Source organism: Eulemur rufifrons, chromosome 7, assembly GCF_041146395.1.
Source record: "Eulemur rufifrons isolate Redbay chromosome 7, OSU_ERuf_1, whole genome shotgun sequence".
NCBI classification, from domain to species: domain Eukaryota; kingdom Metazoa; phylum Chordata; class Mammalia; order Primates; family Lemuridae; genus Eulemur; species Eulemur rufifrons.
Window position 1 is genome coordinate 123,775,154 of NC_090989.1, and position 9,934 is coordinate 123,785,087.

Here is a 9,934-nt window from a genome sequence, read left to right on the forward strand (position 1 = left end):
CTTGTTTCTCTTTTCAAGGCAATTTCCTAACAGTGATTTATTTCATGTAGTTAACACGGCCTCAGATTAGGGATAGCTCTTTCACAGTCCAATGGAAACATATGGGTCATTGTTTCTAACAAACAAGGACTTAAACTATTTAAGTAGTATATTACACAGATATCTGGTGGTTGTTTCTAACCCCAAACCAGGACATGAGCTTCCATATCTATGTACCTGGAACCCAAGAGCTCAATAAATGTTTAATGAATACAGAGATGACTAATGAAATGAATGAAAAGGTGAATAGACTTGTCAATGTGCCTCATGATCAATCTTTAATCCAGTGTAGATTTAACAGGAAGGTTAAGTGTTTGTGGCTATCAATCTAAATGATGAACCATGTCATTCTCAAGTATCTGCTGGGATCTCTATACTTGTGTCAGGATCCCTGGGATCTGTGAGATGGGGTGATGAAGACAGAGTTCAGTTTTCCCTGCAGAACCTTAAGGCAGTTTACTTTCCTTTTCATAGCCAGACTCAAGTTTAGCTCAAAAGAACAATAAAAATAATATGTAACGATTATTGAAGGGTGTCTTGGCTCATGTTGCTAGAACAAAATACCATAAACTGGGTGACTTAAACAACGGAAATTTATTTCTCACAGTTCTGGAGTCTGGGAAGTCCGAGATTAAGTTACCAGACAATTTGGTTTCTAGTGAGGGCTCTTTTCCTGGCTTGCAGACAGCCGTCTTCTTGTGTCCTCACGCGGTGGTGAGAGAGTGCAGGCTTTCTGCTCTGTTCTTACAGGGGCACTAATCCCATAATGAAGACCCCATCCTCATGACCTCATCTAAACCTAATTATCTTCAAATGTACCTACCTCCTAATACCATCACATTGGGGGTTAGGGGTTTAACATATGAATTTTGGAGGGACACAGTGTTCAGTCTATAGCAAGGGGTTACTGTGTGCTGGGCACTGTTCTCAGTGCTTGTCATGTACTATCTCATTTAATCCTCCCTGTGAAGAAGAAATTAGAATTAGTCTCACTTTGCAGATGAGGAAACAGACACAGAGAGGTTAGGTAACTTGCCAAAACCACACAATTATCAAAGTCATAGCCAGGATTTAAATATAAACATTCTTGCTCCTAAACCCAAACTCATTGTATGATTCTCATTTTCATCTACCGTCCTTGCACTATACTCATTCACTTTCCATATTAAGCAGCAGATTATTAGGAAATTTGAAAGGAATTAGACCAAAAACAGACCTTTGCCCCAGATTCAGAAATATTTATCTCATCTGATGATCTCAGCTTCTTTGTTGTGAGTTCTTGGTATCTTGTGATGTATAACATACCCCTGGGCACAGTAGAAGATTCTCAGGCTACAACCAGGTCTTTTCAATTTCTTGCCACCAAAGAGATCATTTAGATAGGACATTACAAATACAGATGCTTCCAGGAGCTGAGCAAGCCATGTAAATAACTGAGAAAGCACGGGTTTAAACATATAGAGTAGAGTAAGGCTGGGTGCAATGACTCATGCCTGTAATCACAGTACTTTGGGAGGCCAAGGCAGGAGGATAACTTGAGCCCAGGAATTCGAGACCAGCCTGGGCAACATAGCAACTGCTCATCTCTACAAAAATAAAAAATTAGCCAGGTACAATGGTGCGTGCCTGTAGATCCATCTCCTCAGGAGGCTGAGGTGGGAGGATCCCTTGACCTTAGAAATTCAAGGTCGCAGTGAGCTGTGATCATGCCACTGCACTACAGCCAACAGAGTGATACCCTGTCTCAGAAAAGAACAGAACAGAAAAGGAAAGAGTAATAAGGATGGAGGGAAGCTGGAAAGCATGTGTCCAGAGAAGGCAGCTACTAAACAGCTCCGGGGACCATGCGAGAATGTGGACCCAATGACGCCAGTCCATCCAGTTTTTCAAGAGAATTAAAAAACCTGGTGTTTTACTAAAAACCTACCAATCTGTAAATATTGAAAACCCATTCAAAGCTCAATAACTGTTTTAAATACTACAAGGTCCAAACTGTATGGGTCAAATGAAAACTACCTCTGGGCTTAAGTTGGTTCTGGAGTGAAAATTTGGAACCACTGAGTTACATCCGTGTATGGCCTGCCCTCCACTGGGCCTCAACAGATAATATACACTCTTTAAAATTCTTGAGGATTCTAAAGAGATTTTATTTCTGTGGTTTATGTCTATCGATATTTATTGTATTAGAAATTGAAACTTAAAATGTAATATATTCTTAATTTATTTAAATAATAATGGACCCATTACATGTTAATGTAAAGATAATATTTTCAAAACCAAAAAATAGTCAGTGAGAAGAGCCGCATTATGTTATAATTTTGCAAATCTTTAGTGTCTTACTTAATAAAAGACAGCTGGATTCTTATAACTGCTTCTGCATTTAACCTGTTGTAAAGTGTTTTGGTTGAATTACAATGTTGAAAATCTGGCCTCACATGGATATGTAGTTAGAAATGGGAAGGCTATTTTTAGCTTTTTCAGATAATTGTGGCTAGTCTTCTTTTTATCACATCCAAACTCAACAAATGGTAGTTTTTTAAAGGTTAGCTGCAATGTGGAATATAAAATCATATCAGTAAAACTTTCCTGGCATTTTTAATGGTTCTTTTACCCATGCATGATTTTGTAACATCATCATTGTTCACTTGGAAAATATTGATCCACTCATTTATTCAGAGGTTCCAAATGCACAGTTTGTTTTATAATATCAGAAGAATCACATGTTCTATTGCTGTACAGTTTCACTGTGGATCTTATCAGATAGTCTTGAAGTATTGAGAATCCATCAAATTATTGTGTATATTTAGGTTTTCCAAAATTCTAATCTTTGCTAGAAAGCTCAAATGTTATCAGGGCAACAAATACTGTCAGTTGTTTTTGTTGAAGTGACAGGATCACTTCATTCATTTTCAAGAAAATATCTCCCAAGTCTGAATAACTCTGGTTTATCTGTCAGTCTTTTTTTTTTTTTTTTTTTTTTTTTTTGAGTAAAAATGATGTCCTGTGGGGAAAAAAGCATCTAGATCAGCTCAAGCACAATGGCACACATGCTTTTTCTTGAGGCAACCATTTTAGGTTAAAATGCAGCAAAAGCACTTTATGGGTGCTTTGTAATTTGTCACCCAGCATTTGAAAAAGACATCTCAAGATGTCAGGATTTAATACAATTAATAATTTTTCTGCTGCATCAGGAACATTCTTAAGTAAAACTATGTTTTTTTTTTCCTGCAAGTGTGTGACAGTATAGTACAGTACAGTGCCACTTTCTTGATGTGAGCTAAGGCTCCAGCAGTTTTACCCACCATTGCTTTTGCACCATAGGTGCAAATGTCAATACAGTGAAAAAGGCAAATAACATCTTAGTGCTGCTGTGAAAATAATTTTTACTTCACAGACTACTTGAAAGTGTCTCGGGGACCTTCAGGGACCCTGCTTTTAGAACTAATTTCTCTAGACTACTTTACAAAGGGTGTATTAATTTACTATTTCTGCATAACACATTATCACAAATTCAGTGGCTTTAAACAACACACATTTGTCATCTCACAGTTTCTGTAGGTCAGAAATCCAAGAGGACTCAGCTGAGTCCTCTGCTTGAGGTCACATAGGCTGAAATGAAGGTGTCAGCAGGGCTGTGTTCCTTACTGGATGCTCTGCACCCAAGCTTGTTGGTTGCAGTTGTGAGAACCGAAGTCCCTGTTTTCTTGCTAGGTGTCAGCTTGCAGGGTGGTAGGTGGGATAGTGTTTACTCTGAGAGGTTTCTCACATTCTTTCTCATGCTTTCCATGTGGCCACTCCAGCATTGGTGGGTCAAGTCCTCAAACATTGAATCTCTCTGACTTCTTCCGCATCTCTCCAACTCCAGCCAAAGAATGGTCTCTGCTTTTAAGGGCCCTTATGATTAGATTGGACCACCTAGATAATCCAAGATTTATTATCCTAAGATCTGTAACCTTAATTACATCTTCCAAGTCCTTTGTGTCATGCAGTAGAACATGATTATGGGTTCCAGGGATTAGGGCTTGGACATATTTGGGGAGCCATTCTGCCTACCACACAAGAAATGCAAGATATTGCCAGATGATTCTTAAAGTAAATGTGTGGTGTTCAAGAACTATAAAAGGGCTTCCTAGGGAGGCAGAAGGAAAATGTAAAAGAGGTCAAGGAGTATTGTGAAAAATACCTGATGATTCCAAACCTCTTCCCAGGAGATTATTCTGTTTGAATACATTCCTTTTTCAGTCTACCCAGTACTTGCTAAGTACCAACCCTGTACTATACTTGGGGGTGGGGATTTGGGGGAGTGTGGAGTTGAGGTGAAAGAGGCCGAAAGAAAAATACATGGTCTCTGCTCCTGGAGGCACACATAGGGCTGCCCTTGAGTTTTAGGACTTTGAAATCCCATTACACATATTATATATGCCTTAACATTTAAAACAGTTAATATTTGGGGATTTTCTCATGAAGATGTTCTTAAACATTGAAAGGAGAATGGTGGTGGCAGGAGAGAGGTAGGGACACAGGTGAGAAGAACAAAAAGAGGGTTGATTTGGTCCAAGACATCTCTTTTTAACGGAGGAAATTTCAGAAGAGCTCAGCTCCTGTTCCCAGCAACTGGAGGAATAAATTCTTCAGGCCTCCAGGGGAGATCTGGGTTGCACAGCACAACATTCATGACACCTGGCATTTGGCAAGTACAGTACTCAGTACATTGTGACATATGTTGTTATTATCATTATTGTCATTGTGTTTACACTTACTTTTACAGCCACTGTTCCTGGTTTAGTTTAACCCTTATCCCCTCTTGTCTAGGATGTAAAAGAGTCTCCTAACTGGTTTTTGTAATCTGTATTTACCTTCACATGATCTGATCTGCTCTCCATACTGCTGCCAGAGTGATAGTTATGAAATAAACCCGAACATCTCATTGCTCTGCTTAAAATCCATCAGCAGCTCCCTGCCAACTTCAGAATGAAATTCCAACTCTTGAATGTGACCTAGAACACGACATACATCTAACGTTCATCATCTGACTCTTGCCCACTTTTGCTGCCCACCTCTAGCCACTCCACCCTGCATTGCTATCTACCAAACTTCATGTTGCATTTGTTGAAGCTTCTCCCACCCAACCAGTTAATGTCTGCTTGTCTTGAAAGTCTCAGCTGAGGTGTCATCTCCTCTCAGAAGCCCTCCTGAGCCTCTCCTCCCCACCCTAGACCTGACCAAGTATATCTCCTGTGGGTTCCCTGTTCACGTGTTCATACCTCTGTCATAACCTCTCTCTCCACCCAGAACCTTAGTCTCTCCCAGAGAGCAGAAACCTGTCTTAATACTCAGGCCCTACCATTGGTCCTCAGTACAGGATAAGGGCATGAAGGAATAAATCAGTAAGAGGAGTTGTCCTTCTGGTGGGAGGGGAGCCACTTGTGTGATAGAACTTCACTGCAGTCTTTAGTAAATGAAGCTGCTAAGCACAAGTCAAATTCTGGTGCATTAATTTGTATTACACCAAATTCTCAGTTTAGTACAAAGATTTCCAGGCAAACACTAAGTACAAAAAACTTATAATGCAAGAGAATGTGACCAGTTTTCTAAGGTTAGTTAATGCAAGTATGCAATCCATGTCCCCAAAATCTATCCAGCCTTTCATTAAAAACTCCAATAGGGCAATGAAAATGCTTTGGAACTAAATAAAGTTGGTGGTTCACAACATTGTGAATATACTAAATGTCACTGATTTGTCCAATTTAAAAGGACTAATTTTATGTCATATATGGTATTTCATGTGAATTTTACCTCAATTTTAAAAATATACACAATAAAATGTTCTAATACCCCAGTTTATTAGATTAGCAAGCAATCCGGTCACTCACCTGGTTCCTCTCCCAAATCCATCCTCACCTCTTACTTTGAATGTGGCTCCAGGTTCCTCTGCTAATCACCTCTCACCCTGTATCCCATTAACACATTTCTGGGTGGCGGCATTTTTCTTTAAATCATTCCCCACCCACCACCAACCCAGCCTCCACCGTAGACACAGTTTCCTTGCTTAATTCCCCAAAGTACAACCAAGAATAGACGGTAGTGTTTAACAAAGCTTTCCTGAAAACTTGGAGTGAACAAAGGAAATTATGATGCAAAAGAGATAAATTTAAAACTGGATACTGTGTTTGCTCTGAGAAGTCATGGGTTATAAAATGTATCATTAATTTAATAACTCCTAGAAGAAAAAGAAACACTTCATTAAACATTTACAAAAATTTCATAGCTGCCAACAATAACAAACAATTATCCTAACAATTCCATTCTTTCTTCTTCAGTGTCAAAATGCATCTCGGCCTTTTTCATATTGTAAATTTAAAGGTTCTTCTGCCATTTGCAGCTATACAGCACATCACAAAGAAAGTTGGGATTTGTAACTGTGTGTAGGACCCTGACTTTTTTGGGTCTTTAGGGTGGATAATATAATTATGAAGCTTTCCTAAGAACACTGAGATTTTGTATGCATTTCCTATTTGATTAAATTTATAGTGGTTTCTAATTTTAAAACCATGGTGTGAATTCACAGAAAAGCACTGGGTTACCACTCCATTCCTGTGTTTGTGACTCCTGAGAACATAGCAGGGTTCTAAAACTGCAGCCCTGCTGATAGAAACAAAAAAATGCTTTTCCCCAGAAAGTAAATATGGCTTCAAGCTCTGGAATAATTTCTCAAGTCTTGCCCAGGAATTTATGAGGGGAAAAAAATAGATTAAAAAAAATTTATAGCATACAGTGTCTTTTTAATGCACATATAAACATATATGCACATGTATTTATTAGCTTTCACTTTTGTAAAATTGAAAGCAGAACTGAGTTTGGCAGGGCTCACTCTAAGGTGAGCAGAAACCATTTCCCCCATTTTTGTTCCCTTTCTAATCGTCAGGGTAAATTTTCTAAGATAGGAATTTCTTTCACTGGTGATTAAAAGATTTGATATATTTCAAAAGGAAGATCTTTTCTTTCCTCTTGCATAATGAATGATTTTTCCAAGTAACATAAAAATGCTAAAAAGGACCTTCTGCATTCATTAACAACCCAAAGGTAATCCTTGCAGCGCTGGGATCCGCTGGGATTGCAATCCCTGCATCATGGAAAGCAATCAGAGTGCCAAATGTCAAACCCAGGTGGACCAGAGTGAGGGCTATTAAAAATATGCACACCCACAGGAACCAAATTAGACTGAGAAAATAATTTCACAATCTAAACTAATTGACTTAGAGTTTAATATGAAGCAAATGAATTGAAAGTGACTAAAAATATCATTAAATATAGTCATGGTTCAGAAATTACCATCACATTCTGTCTATGCCTCTTTGTTTAATATCCTCAGGATCCAAATGAGCTTACCTGAGCTGCCATTCTATAGATCTCAATCCATCCAAGGAAGTACATTTACCCATTCTAGCAAGGATGGACGACAAGCTGGTCTGACCCTCCAAAAGAAGGCAGAATTATTATGGTATGAGCAAGAGTTTTGGTGTCAGACATAAACATGTTCCCCAGAGAATGTAAATTTAGCTGCCTTCTCCGATCCTCAGATTCCTTATCTGTAAAATGCGGACAGTACTACCTACCTCTTAGAGTTCTTGTGAGGACTTAAGGAGATAATATCTTTAAAGTGTGCTGCAGAATGTATGGCATATAATAAGGGGTCTATAAGTCATTATTTACAGCATAAGTGGGCAAATTGTGCAGCCTGGAAGACAAAGCCTGGCAATAAATAAATTAAAGTAGGCTGAAAAAAAAAAAAAACCAGCAAAAACCTATAGTATTTGATGGCCCTCAACATAGTGACTGACTCAGTGATAAACATGTGAGCTGAGCCAGGCAAATATTAAATAATCCAAACCCAAGCTTTTTGCTGTACCCCTCAGGGTAAGGAGGACTCCTTTGGGGCTGTCGCACTGTGAAGACGTGAATCTGCATATGCAGAAGCCATCCTGCCACCTCCCAGGAAAGAAGCCAAAACAGAAGAAAGAAGAACAAAAAGATAACAAGGAAGGATGAATAAAATGGCATCTTGATGGCCTTAGTTAGGCTCTGAATCCAGGCTTGACTAAAGGTAGATCTACCTTTTCAGCCACAAAAGCATATACATCTCATTTTTGCTTAATCCAGTTGAAGTTTGACTTTTCTTGCTTGTAACCAAAGGTTTCTGACTGATATAGCTTGACCCTGGCCAGAGAGGAAATGTGATAGGGCAGTGGTAGACTGAGACGGTGCCACATGGCCATTCCTCCTCTACCCACCAGGCACAGAAGGAACCCATTTCCATGACTTCCTTAGGGATGAGAAATATCTAAAATTAATATGATGATATCACTTATCTACTAATAATTTATTATAAGTGTTCTGCACTAGGACTTTGGAGAACAGGTTTATCTTTGATTTCCCCCATGGGATTCATCACATAGATAGCGGATAGCACATAGGCAGCAGATAGCATATAGGATTTGGAGCACAGAACGTGCTTGGATATTTGTTGAGCAAAGCAAACATGTTACCCATTCACCAACTTCTATTTCACTTCCCTATGTGAGCTGGAAAAAAAGCAAAGGAGATACAGACAATCTGCTCTAGCTGGATAAAATCATTCAAGTTGTCACCACAGGGAAAGAGCAAAAGGACAGGCCATTATCATGTCCTCCTCTCCTCCTCTTGGAAACCCACTGTGTTCCTCCCTAGTATTCTCTATTGACCATTCCTTACTATTTCCCTTATAATGTGTCCATTATATGATGGCTCATAACATTTTTTATTTCAGGATTTAGAATAAAGTAATTCACACTTATTTGCATGAAACAATGGAGACATTAATCATATCTGTCTCATATTCTTGGAAGCGGGAAGGACATAGTGATTAAGGTGTTGTCTTAGACACAAGTCAATTTTGCTAAGAATCAATGTCTGATATATTTTATTTTCTTCTCTTGCCCAGTCTCAAGCTTCCTTTTGCAGAAGGACTTGCTTACTCATAATGACATTTTACAGTTAGACATTTCTAATCTAGTTGATATTTCATTTTAAAGGCCATTTTCCCTCTGTCCTGTTGGCCATAACTTAAGCAAGGAGATATTTATGAATAACTTCTGCTTCCAGTATCCCAAAACAGTAAACTCAAAGGCTGAGGATCATATGAGGTTGAAAAAGTAAGAATAGAAATTAGGAGACCTGGTTTCTAAAACAGGTTGCACGAGGTAAATGACATTACCAGGAATGTTTACTAGATACGTGGTCTCATGATTCATCTAACCTCTCCAGCCACAGTATTTTGCTCATTGACTGCTGTGGGGATTAAGTCAAATAATATTTGTAAAACATCAGCAAAACACCAGATACTATATAAATGGCTCAAAAATAAATGTATTATGAATATTTTTATTACTAATATTACTACTGTTTCAATATAACAGCAGTTTCTTTGCCAGAGAACACGTGTTCTCTCAAACACATTACTGCTCCCATCATGACAGACTCACTTGAAGGAACCTGTTTTTTTTTAAGGCAAAGGCCATAGACTCACACCCAGCATTCTCTGCAAGGTTCCTGGACTGGGAATTATGAATTTCAAGGAGTAAAAAAGAAATGGAAGGAAGAGAGGGAAGCGGCTTAGCATACTGCACCTTATCCAGAAAGGAGTGCTGGTCACTGCTGTTGCTGCTAATGGGGATGAGGATGATGTTTTTAAACAGTGAAAACACTACTTTTGCATATGTTGTATTTCTATAGTATTAAAAGGAAGTCAGCAAACGTGGAGATAAAGGACACTAGAGGCCAAAAGAATGACAAAGAGATCTCCTAACATCTTGTCAGGACTCTTGTGTGACTGCATCAAGAAGGAATTATTCATGCC